Below are 12,357 nucleotides of genomic sequence, written 5' to 3'. Positions count from 1 at the left end.
TATTATTGTATATAGTTGATATTTCCTGTTATTTGGATCTTAGGTTATTTTTACCATTTCATATATCCCAAGTCCTCCTAACTTTTTCATTTTTCTCCATTTTCCTGGGGTTCATCATCAAGAATTGGCAGAAAAAATGTTCATTGGAAGTAAAAATAAAAGTACTAATACAAGTAGAAACTATTTTGTTTTCTCTTCAAATCCCATTGATGAGGATTGACAAGATATAGAGTACTTGATCAAAAGTAAATTTCCACCCAAACATTGAACTTGCTCTGTCTTCCAGCATTTATTTCAGTAAAAAGAAGTCTGATGCTGTTCTTATTTTTTTCCCCTTGGTTGGTAACCTAGTATTTTCTTTACTGTTTGCTTTTTTCTTCTTTGAAACTTTTAAGATCATTTCTTTTCCTGGGTGTTTACAACATGACCTCATTATTTCTTAAATATTCTATGATTTCTTTTTGTGGAATTCTGATTTGAAAGATGTTTGATATCCTGATTCTCTATGTCTCTTACCATTATTCTTTCTTTTTAGGGGTAAGTTTTTAAATTAAGATATACTTTTATTTTTATATTTCCCACCTCAATGCTCTTTAAGAATATTTATTAGATAAAATTTTCCAAAATGTTCCAATTTGTATCATTGTCTTTGATTTCTTTATCTGAGTTGAATTTCAGCAACCATAATTTTTTTTTAATTTTAAGATTTTTTATTTATCTATCTTTAGAGGGGAAGGGAAGGAGAGAGGGAGAGAAACATCATGTAGGCTTTGGTCTCCTCTGGGGGAATGCCTATTTGATGTCTCTGTTATTTTAGATTATAATTTCTAATAGTAACCATTTTTTTCTGCTAGTTGTCATATATTCTCAAATATCTCTGACAATACTAATTAAAGAGAGTTTTGTTTTTAAATTTTGTTATCGTTGTGTGGTATATCTGTTCCCTGTGAGTTTTCTTTTTTTTAGTTTGCTTAATTTTTTATTTGGCAGTCTGTCCTCAAATATTTTGTGTCCCTTGGTTATCTGCCTTATGAATAGTGAAAGGGAGGCCACCTTGGAAATCTGTGTACCTCTGTGTGATCAGAGATCCACCCTTTATAAGGTTGTTCTCCCACTTCACCCCTACAGCTGACATGGAAAGGCTTTCTTACTGGATATAGACATCCACATGGATGGAGGAGAAGACCCAGATATTTTCTTTACTTTGAGAGGAACTGTGCATTTCCCCCTGGGAGTAAATACATCCATACCTTCTTCCCTTTTTAAGTAGAGAGACTCTTATCGTGTGTTAAGATTGGAGGGTAGGGCAGGGTAAGCCATCCTCATACTAACCTTCAACTGCTGCCTCTGCTTCCAGTCAGTCCCCTTTTCCCACTGGGTCTCCTTTATCCCTGCTATCTCCGAGTCCAGGGCTGTCTGGGGTCTGGCCTGGAGGAGAAGTTAGCTCTCTTATCTGCTCCATGAATAATCTAGGCCACAGATTCTGTTGCTGTTTTCATCATTCCACAAGTTTGTGTTCAGTTTCCATATTTGAGATATTTGTTAAAACCTCATCTACTGAAATGCATCGTTCTTTCGTCACTGTTACTGCCTTCATTATTTTTGGATGATACTTTCTTAATGATTTACTATTATTTTGTTTCCCAGAGAAAGAGAGACCAACATGCACTCCATCAGCCATCTTAAACCTGAACTCTAGCTATGCATAAAGCAACACAATCAAATTAGTTATGCAAATTTTATTAGCTACTAGCTACATTGATTAGTCAATGAGCCAACACTTGTTCTATACAAAATAAAGAGACATCAACCAAATTATTTTAAAGATGGGCAAACTACAGATTTTTTCTGTCACAAAGAAAATTCTAGTCAATATCTCACCAACATAACCTCTCAGAATTCCCTGGATTATTAAAAATTCCTCTAGGAAGGAATTGTTTCAGGTGTGCTTCTTCCTGCCTGCTGTGGGCACGATACCGAACACTTTCAATTCAATCATAAATCGTAAGTTTTTTAATATCCATAAGAGCTATTAATTAATGTTATTACCTTTATTTCCTATTAAAACTCTGTGAATCCTTTTTAATGTCAAAATATGGCCCTTTATACTGAGGATGTCACTAATCTTAGGGGAAATTGATATACAGTTTTACAAGAGAGTAAAAAGGTATTATGTTATTTTGTGGGTTGGCTTGCCTGTACGATTTCAATCACAGTGGTTCCTGAGAGGCCAATCACCTGTAATTTAGCAGAGACTGTAGTGTTGGAGCCTTTGGCAGACTCCAAGTCTCTTACTTTTCAATGTACTTGTCTACTTGATAAAAAGAATGAAAAGGGGGAAAAAAGACATTCCTATCTTGTTTTTTAAATTCAAATGAACTGATAATGCTGTCTGATTTTTTCCCTCCTGCAGTGATGGGAGCCAGTCAAGGGTCAGAGGAAAAATATGTTAAAAAATAAGTAGTAGATTTGACTGTTGCAGAGCCCTGGACATCTGTTATCTTTGTCAATGCAATCATAAGTGAACCTTCTTAGGGCTGCCGACTTAACTAGCTTATGTTTGGTAGCAATACAGTGTGTTTAAAGATGAATGTGTCCCCAAAATTGGTCTGTAGTTTGGGTAGCCATGAGGTTGGCGGATATACTTTCTATTATTCTTTTTCATGTTGTTTCTCTTTTTTCTTTCCTTTTCTTTTTTCCGTCCTTCCCTCCCTCTCTCATTTCCTTCCTTCTTTCATTTCTTTCTTCTTTCCTTCCCTCCCTCCTTCCTTCCTTCCTTCCTTCCTTTTTCTTCTCTCTCTATCAGTTACAGGATAGTCATCTTAGAGCAAAACCTGTGTTCAGTGCAGTTCTGAAAGATGTGGTAGAGGGTTGGGTCATGGACTCTTTACCCCCTTAACGTCCTTCCTGACTCCTCTACCTCGTCACCACTGTCTTGGCTAACTGGGCTGTGACTTCCAGTTACAGAGCCATTCCAGAGGAGAAAGGCAGTAAATGAAATTGGTTATAAATTCTTTGAGGCCAGTAAAAATGGAATATTATTTGAGGTTCTCGAATAAAAAATCCTATAGAATTTCAGCTTTTTTCCTTCTCCCTCTCCCCATTACTAAACCATAGAAGACAATGCTCATAATTAAAAAACAGTCACCTTCAAAACTACTTTGAAAAGTTAGACCAGAAAAAAAAAAGAAACTCCTTGCTGCTTGTTACAGGCACTACTCACATCACAATGTCATTTCGATGGAGAAGAATTTCACAAATCCTCATAGAAATTAAAGATATTTTCACTTTAGACTTATGAAGTTTAGCTTTGCATGTATTGCTATTCTATACTTTAACATTTAATATTTTTCCTGTGCTTTTTACTTTCTTCCATAGGCAGAGTTCTAGAGAAAACAGCTTCTTTCTGACTATTTCACTTCATTTCTATAGCTCTTCCACTCGTCACTCTTCTTTTACCTTCCAGGTAATTCTTGTTTCTAGGTCAGTGACTCTTACCTCTTGCTTTTGGCTAAAAATATTAGAGTAGTTCAGTGTTTCTATTACCTGTGAACTGAATCATTTTTTATGTTTCACCCAAGTGCCTGCCTACATCTTAGCTCTATAAAGCCTTATAGCCACTGGAAAACTACTGCCCAAAACCCTTTTCAAAGATCTCTTGTTAGAAAATTCTGATCTGCCTTTCTTTATGAGTCTCTGTAGTGATTCTTATATTTTGTTTTATTATGCATGTTGGCAATAAAGTTCTTCCTATCTTTGATGTAAAGTGAGATTAGTTATCAGACTCTGATTAAGCTGGAAAAAAATTAGTAACAATTCAGCCAAACTATAAATAAGAAACTGGAATGATGCAATAACAAAAAACATGCTCTGGATACCCAATACATTCTCTTCTCCTTCTTTACCAGCAATACTCTGATTTTATGAAGTGGCAATCCATCTTTTAAGAAAGTATTATTTTAAATTAGAAATAATTCACTCTGCTGATCTCTCACGTAGTTAGAAATTCCCATGTAACCCGGTTCTGCCCAATGAGATGTAAGTGGAAGCCTTCTGGATAGTTTCCAGCTTTTTACAAGACAGAGACTCAGCCCTTTCTTTGTCACTTTGCCTTTCCTCTTCTTGCTAGAAATAAAGATGCAATGCCCAGAGATTCAGCAGCCATTTTACGATCATGAAGAGAAATCCACAAACTAAGGATGCCAGAGCAGAAAGATATAAGAAGCAGCTACACCAGGTCTGGCACACTTATCTCTGCATTTGTTATAGAAGAAATCTAGACTCCTTATTTATTTAACCCATTATTAGTAGATGCCATTAAAAAATGGCTTATTACAGCCCTGGCTGGTATAGCTCAGTGGATTGAGCATGGGCCTGCAAACCAAAAGATCATGGTTTGATTCCCTGTCAGGGCACATGCCTGGGTTGCAGGCCAGTTCCCAGCAGGGGATGCACCAGAAGCAACCATACATTGATATTTCTCTCCTTCTCTCCTTCCCTTCCCTTCTAGAGATAAATAAATTAAATTAAAAAATGGCTTATAGTACATTCCTTACTGGTATAGGGTATAGAATTAGTATCAGCAAGTCCACTGACCTGACAAAGGTCCTGCCTGAGTTCACAGGGCTTGCTGTTGTATAAGGCAGCCCGCTTTCTCTGAGGCTTACAGACCCTGGAGTTGGAGCAACATTTCTGAACCTGTCAGAGCCTTCTCCCTTTCCCTCCAAGGCGCTCGGTCTAACTAGTGTAACCGAGAATTAAAACACATTTTCATCTTGACTTACAGAGTTGACAAGCTCACCTTTTGGCTTTTATGCCTTTTGCAGAGTCCAATAATGTGGCAATCATATCTGAGTACACTTCTGGATAAAGCAGAGAGACTTCTAAAAGAATGTCAAAACTTCTTACAAGAAGAGTGATTATTTTAAGGACAAACAAGAGATGTTCTAAATGTAATTCTTTCTTTTTAATTAGTAGCAAATCACACTGACCATATCTGTAAGACCTGACATTTTTCCTTAGTTTGACAGCTTTCTTCTTCTTTAGATGATAATAGAGGTTTACTTATTTTTTTCTTCATTGGGAAAAGGCTTCTTCCCACCAAGTCCCCCTTCCTCTGACAAAAGAAGTTCAAGATCATCCACAGATTTTCCCACTGAGCATATTAATCTACCAAATTTCTTTCAAGTTATCCTTCTGCTCGTTGTGTTTGCTGACATAATACAACCAAGAATTTTGATCAGCTTGTTGGCCAGAGGCATAAGTAACTCTTCTCTTTCAAATTCAAGTGTCAACAATATGCAACAATATGCAACAATTGTATGTTATCCATACTAGTCTTTTCACCTTTTGAAAAGGTCAGTCTGCCCTGGCTGGTGTGACTCAGTGGATTGAGTACTGGCCTGCCAAAGCCTGGGGTTTCCGACCAGGCGCACAGTAGAGGGCTCCTGAAAGGCAACCACGCATTGATGTTTCTCTCCCTCTCTTTCTCCCTCCCTCCCCCTCTAAAATAATGAATAAAAATATTTTTAATCTGCTATTATAAAAAAAATGAAGGTGGATCCAGTCTCCAGTCTCACTAGAGAGTAACCCGTTTCATTCATATAAACTACTGTCTTTAACAAGAAATGAGCCTTAGTGATCCCCAGTCTCTGTGCAAGTCAAACCAGGAACCACTTTAAGAAGTTGAATGAGTTTCAGGATTCTCTTCATCAAACATTGTATGTAGTTGGGGGTAATTCAGACATCATTTCTGCCATACATTATAAATATATATAAAGCTTAACAAGTATTGAACGCCATAAGATGATGCCAGATAGAGCTTGGCAAAAATTTACCTTGAATTCATTGGCATTTCTCCAAAGTGAGGGTAAACTGTTTAAACAAAATTGACAGTCATATTAAAATCAGACGTTTTTTAACTACTCTAATGCATTAAGAAGTAGCTGTTTACAATTATTTTCTTATCTAGTCATTAAAACAAGTGACCCGAGGACCTGGTCGGGCTAAGATTTGTTCCATTTCATTTATATCATTGGAATTAATACATGTTATTGTGTATCACTGTCTAATTTGCACCATTTTTAAGAATAGCCTTCTACCTACCCTTCCCCTTCGCTCAGCCTAGTTAATAAGATTCCACTAGTTTTACTAAATTACTCACAATTTAAGATCAGTAATGAAATGTTAGGTGGAATAATATTGGTGGGTTTTTGCTTCATTTATTTACTTCTACATGATCTCTTTGGACGCAGTTATGAATTTCCACATTTGTCCCATGCTGTTTCAGCTCTTGCCATGCTCTTCAAGCCCTCTTGCCTCCAGCAGCTCCCCCCTGACCCTCTCTGTGCCCCCTGCCTTCTAGAACTGTGTTCGCAATGCTTCTTTAAACTACTAAAGACGTTACCCACATGGGTCTACAGAACACATGTCAAGTTCCTTGAGGTTAGAGACTTATCCCTTCCCCAGCACCTTCCAGTCTACTTTCTCATTTGGATTTTCTACATGGGAAATTTTGCAGCCAGCGTCCATGTCTGTATTCACAATTCCCTTTCTCCTGTGCAACCTGTCCTCTTTTTGATACAAAAGTGAGAGCACTCATTTTTGAACATCTATAACACTCACTGGCAGATAACTAGGGTTAAAAGTAGCAGTTTTACAGTGAGTCAGATTCCAATCGTACCTTTGTCACTTGATGTGACCTTGGAAATCTTATTTGGTCTTCTCTAATATGGGAATAATAACACTGGTAGTACTAATAATAATAGAGTTCACATAAGTTCTTACAACAACTGTAACATAAGGTAAGCAATCAGCACATATGAGCTGTGGCTGTTTACGGTCAAGATATTTTTTTACTTCTCTTTTGTTGTTAGACTTACTTATACCTGGTTGTTTTCTCTCTCCAAATATATGGTTTGCTAACCGAGGTCAAGGCCTCTGCTGATATTTCTTTGAATCATCAGTAGCCCCTGGGAGGCATTTTGCTCACAGCTACTCAATAAGTAGCTCACTGTTCATAAGACTGTATGAACAGTGAGTGACAGGAGTCAACAGCAAAAGGTAGCACATTAAAACTGGCAAAAAAAATGTTTTCAAAAGTTTCTGATGAAGTGAAATATTTTGTATCTTACCTCAACTATCTCTGCAATATGTAAGGCATATGAGGTCTGTCCAGAAAAAGTCCAGCCATTGTTAATACAATGAGAATGGTTTGCTTTGATGACATTGATGTAATCTGGCAGCCAAGAAGAGTGGACTTGAATACACATGTGTGAAAATGACAACTTCACTGCACAGTGAGGGCCATAGATGTCCTTAAATGAGCATGTGTACTTGACTGAGCAAGTACAACAACAGGTCTGCATCACATTTTGCATCAAGCTTGAACATTCCTCTGCAGAAACTATTCTGATGACTCAGAAGGCTGCAGCTGTGGGCAGCTGGTGACTGGCAGCTTCATCACAACAATGTGCCTGCTCATATATCACATCTTATGCAGAGTTTTTTTGTGAAACATCAAATCACTCAGGTGACTCAGCCCCATCAGAGCCCAGATTTGGTACCCTGCACATTCTGATTTTTCCCAGAACTAAAGTCACCTGTGAAAAGGAAGAGATTTCAGACCATTGATGAGACTCAGGAAAATATGACAGGGCAGGTGATGGTGACTGGGAGAACTGTGTGAGGTCCCAAGCTGCCTAGTTTGAAGGGGACTGAGGTGTCATTGTCCAATGTACAGTGTTTCTTGTATCTTCTTCAAGAAATGTCTCTATTTTTCATATTATATGGCTGGATACCTTCTGGGCAGACCTGGTGTATCCAAAAGCAAGAAACATTATTTTGAACCAAATGCTCTAAATTAGAGTAGTTTAAAGTAGCTGAAAAAATAGGGGAATATACTTAAAACTAAAACTGTTTAATTTTATTATCTCATCTTGTCTAGCAAAAGTATGTATATCTTCAACTATTTCATATGCAGGTTTTATATAATAACACCCATAGCACATTGCTGGATATCTATAACATAGGCAAATAACAATACTCTAAAAGAGGCTGTAAGAAATCATACTAATAAATTAGAGCATTTCAAATTATAATTTCATTATGAATATAATCAGTATCATTTTGGGGTCTACAGGTCAAAATAAATAGTAATACCTTATGGTACATAAATTAGGAAGAATTAAGAAACACTTTGGACAAGAAAATGTTGCTATGGAAACCTTAATGTTCACAAGCCTTCTTTTGAAGGCTCTGCTGCCTTTCCTGACTTTTACATTTAACTTTCTCTCAAGCTTTCTATTTAAGAAAAATTAAAAAGTCCTTGTACTGCTGAGACTCAAAAAGTGACAATGACAATCTACCCTCTAGCATTCTAGGATCCATGTAAATAACTTGTCCTATGCCTGGCTCCATAGCATGAAAACAATTTAATTGGGATTGAAAAGGAAAAAAAAACCCAGTGTGTTCAGGCTTGATTTGAATTTTCTTCCACAGTGGGGCTGTGGAAAGCAGCTGGAGCAGGAACTCGCTTCACTGAAGCAATATGTGTGCCAGGTCGCGGAGGGGACAAAGATGTCTTTTTAAGCACAAGTTTAAAGTCATTTTGAAATATTTCATTGGCACAGAGCTATCTGGACCCCCAAGTCAGTGTTGTTTGAGATAGGGAAAATGGTGTGTTCATAGAATTCACAAAAAAATAATAAATGTCAGAACTGAGCCTAGAAACTTCTGGCTTCAAACTTTTAAAATTTTATTTCTTTTCTTCCCAGGCAACTTAAATGTAACACAGCCCCCTACGGGTCTGGTGAGCTGAGATTTAATGAGGCTTAATCGACTTCTGCGCTGAGGGTCTTATCTGCATTCTTCAGTTTGTGTCTTTGCACCCCCTTACTCTGCTCTCATGCTCGGTGGCAATTTTCTGTTAGGAATGATTTTTCCTCACTTTGGGTCACCAGAGTTGAGATACGTAGGCCAGACTCCGAGGAAGCGCTCACCCTTTGAATGAGATTCCTCGATCAACAACCTACTAGATTGCAGATGAGCCCCCAGACCTGGTAGTGTCTAGTCTTGGCAACATTTCCTTGAGATACTCTAAAAGCTGCCCTACTTCCTCCTTCCCTCTCCCCGAAGGCTGCCCTAACAGGGATAAGTGGACCCAAATAAATTTCAGGGGCATTCAATTGCCATACTTTTTCTTTAGGATGAATAGTTCCCTACTTGGAACAATTTGCATATACCTTGAGCTTTCTACTTGTTCTGACCATTGTGTATCATCTATAAGAACATTATATAAGGGAATATATGGCTCCACGCCATTTTAAAGAAGTGGAGCCTAAATTTCAATGTAACAGAGCAGCAGCTGGATGTCTCTCTACACTACCAAGAGGAAAGAAAATGAAAATGAGAACATAAAAGCCTACAGCTTTTTTATTGGATTCATAGCTGTAACTGACTCTAAAGTCTTACTCTAAATCTCCTAAAACATGCTGCTTAAAAGCTCCCCTGAGAAAATTCTCTGACTTCTTTATACTAATTAACAGCTTGTCTATTTCCATAAAAAGATAGGAGTTATATAATAAATGATATTGAATATAACTGTAGTGATTGATTACCACATTGCCTAGTGTTGTGGATTATCATCTACTTTAAAGAACAGCATTTGAATATTTTACTGTACATATTAGTAAAATTCATCCCTAAAATGTTTGGCATTATTCCTTTGACCTAGAATAATACCTTAGTTTGTGTTTCTATTAAAAATTAGATGTATTATTTTGATCTTCAATGCTTTTTCTAAAAAGAGAATTGGCTCTAAATGTAACTCACTTTTATGGCTCACAAGACAGAGGCTGTTCACAAGAATGTTCCAGTAGGAGTGGATCACAGAAATGCTAAGTTTACAAACTCAGTTGTCTGAAGGATTTCAGCTCCTAGCAGTTCATATTCTTTTAACTGCATTAGCATCTATCATGGTCAAGAGTGGTGCATAATTTCAGATCTTCGCACATTAGGGATAAAGGAATGAAACTACTTAGATGCTACTGGTCCACACTCTTATACTGAATATAAATTATCCCTTTATTACTAGATTTGTAGTATTAATGCATTTTTTTCCAGCATGTCTGTTTTCCACTCCCTGGTTTACCTCAAGAAGTGTTCACGGTTTCTGGTTCTGTTTTCTCAGTCCGTACTTGGTTGTTATTTAATGCTAGGTGTTATTAATGCCTTACACCTGTAAGGTGGAAGTCTGTCACTTAATTCCAGTGAGAAATAGTTCATCTGAATCTATTTTTTCCATGTGAATTTATCCCCTCTCACTCCTAATTCACTTGATATCATTTAACCACCTGGTTTTATAAAAGAGTATACTGAAAATAGGGGCAAAGTAAAATTTAAGCAGAATATTATTTACGAGCTGATAGTAGATACCTATTTTAAAATATATGGATTAAAGTAGTACATTTAGTGTCTGGGTCTATATTTGATCCTGTGTCGATCTTTCATCCTATGCTCCCTATGAGGACGCTGTATCAAATCAAACATAGCACAGTATACATGATGTACCTTCCACTGCAAACATGCCCTGAAAACAAAAAGTACACCAATCAGCACTGCTACTGGCCTTGAATGAGGATGTAAAGCTATGACTTCCATGTAGTTCTCTTCTCTGGATTGCATGTTCTCTAAAGATTTTTTTTACCTCTTCAGTTATCACATAAGAGTGCTATTGTAAATCTCAGTATCCTAAAGAAAAAATATGTCAGACTATGTTGCCTAGTATGAATAGACTATATTGTTTATTATAAGAAAATAGGCAATATGTGCAATAACGCTTTACAGAGAGCACTGATGGTTAAAAAAAGATTCTCTGATAAACACTCAACTGTTAATTTATGAGGTTTTACTTTAGCAACCTCTTGGGAAATGTATTACTTGCAAACTGTTTTTATAGACAAATTCAGGGACTGGTTATATAAAAGATAAATAATATACCATATTGCCCTCATTAAAGGTACTCATTTGCTTTCATAACAATCCTGTGGAGTGTTAGAAATTACTGAAACAATTTTACAAATGAAGAATCTGAAATCAAAGGAGCTCAGTGAGATACCCATGAGCAGACTTACCACTTGGACCCACCTATCCCACTGAATCAAAAAGTCAGGGACCTAACTTTACCAAGTAATAGACCAGATTTTACAAATCCTATACTGATTCCTCTAGTCTAAGAAGAACCAGTCTTATTATCCCATATAATTTATAAGATAATGAATGTGAGATATTTTGAAAGTTACAATATACTTAAAAATACAGATTGTTCTAAGACTCCTTCTTAAAATATGTCCCCATCTTTTACATTGCTTAGCCTTATTAAAAACCTAAAATAATCCTGAGAAGTTAATGTTCCCTAGGACATATTTTCTCTAAAAATAAAATAAGAATAGTGGGGCTTTCCAAATATGTGAATTCTAATAGCCATTAAAGAAAACATGTTAGCTTAAAGGTAGATGAAATTTGGGTTGTTATAGCAATATTTAACAACGGCTTTAACCAGAAGGCACCTACGTAAATTGCCAAATTTTTCAGACTGTAAGATGCACCAGACCGAGATTTTAGAGGAGGAAAATAGAAAAAAGAATTTGAAGGAAAAATTTGGTTAAAATATTTAATAACATAAATAATACAGGCTCCCCCCCACAGTGAGCCAAGTAAACTACATTTGGACTATAAGATGCATCCCCATTTCCCTCCCAAATTTGGGGGGGTGTATTACAGTCTGAAAAATGCGGTATGTTCCAACCCAAAATTCATATTTTGGAGTTCACTTTATTAATCCTTCATAAGGGAATTCTTGAATTTCACTGGATAGGCAATTTAGGGAACCCTCATAAGACGGTAAATATTCTGGCACTTCATAAGTAGACAAGGATAGTTTGACTCTGGTACTATTGTGTCATATGATGCCTTTACATCGACAAACTTGGAAAATAAGCAAAGGAATCGATTTGACACACGAGGTCTGTCCAGAAGGTATCTGGCCATGTAAAATAGAGACATTTATTGAAGAAGATTCAAGATACAAGAAATATTGTACGTAGGACAATGACACCTCAGTCCCCTTCAAAGTAGGCACCTTGGGACCTCACACAGTTCTCCCAGTCGCTATCAGCTGCCCCATTGTATTTTCCTGAATCTCATCAATGCTCTGAAATCTCTTCCCTTTCATAGGTGATTTTAGTTTGGGAAAAAACCAGAAGGAACAGGGCACCAAATCTGGGTTATATAAGGGGCTGACCACCTGAGTGATTTGATATTTTGCCAAAAAACTGCTCAAGGAGTAATGCATGGGTG

Source organism: Artibeus jamaicensis, unplaced genomic scaffold (genome assembly GCF_021234435.1).
Source record: "Artibeus jamaicensis isolate MK-2021 breed Jamaican fruit bat unplaced genomic scaffold, CSHL_Jam_final contig_465, whole genome shotgun sequence".
Lineage (NCBI taxonomy): Eukaryota > Metazoa > Chordata > Mammalia > Chiroptera > Phyllostomidae > Artibeus > Artibeus jamaicensis.
This window is presented reverse-complemented; position numbering follows the sequence as displayed.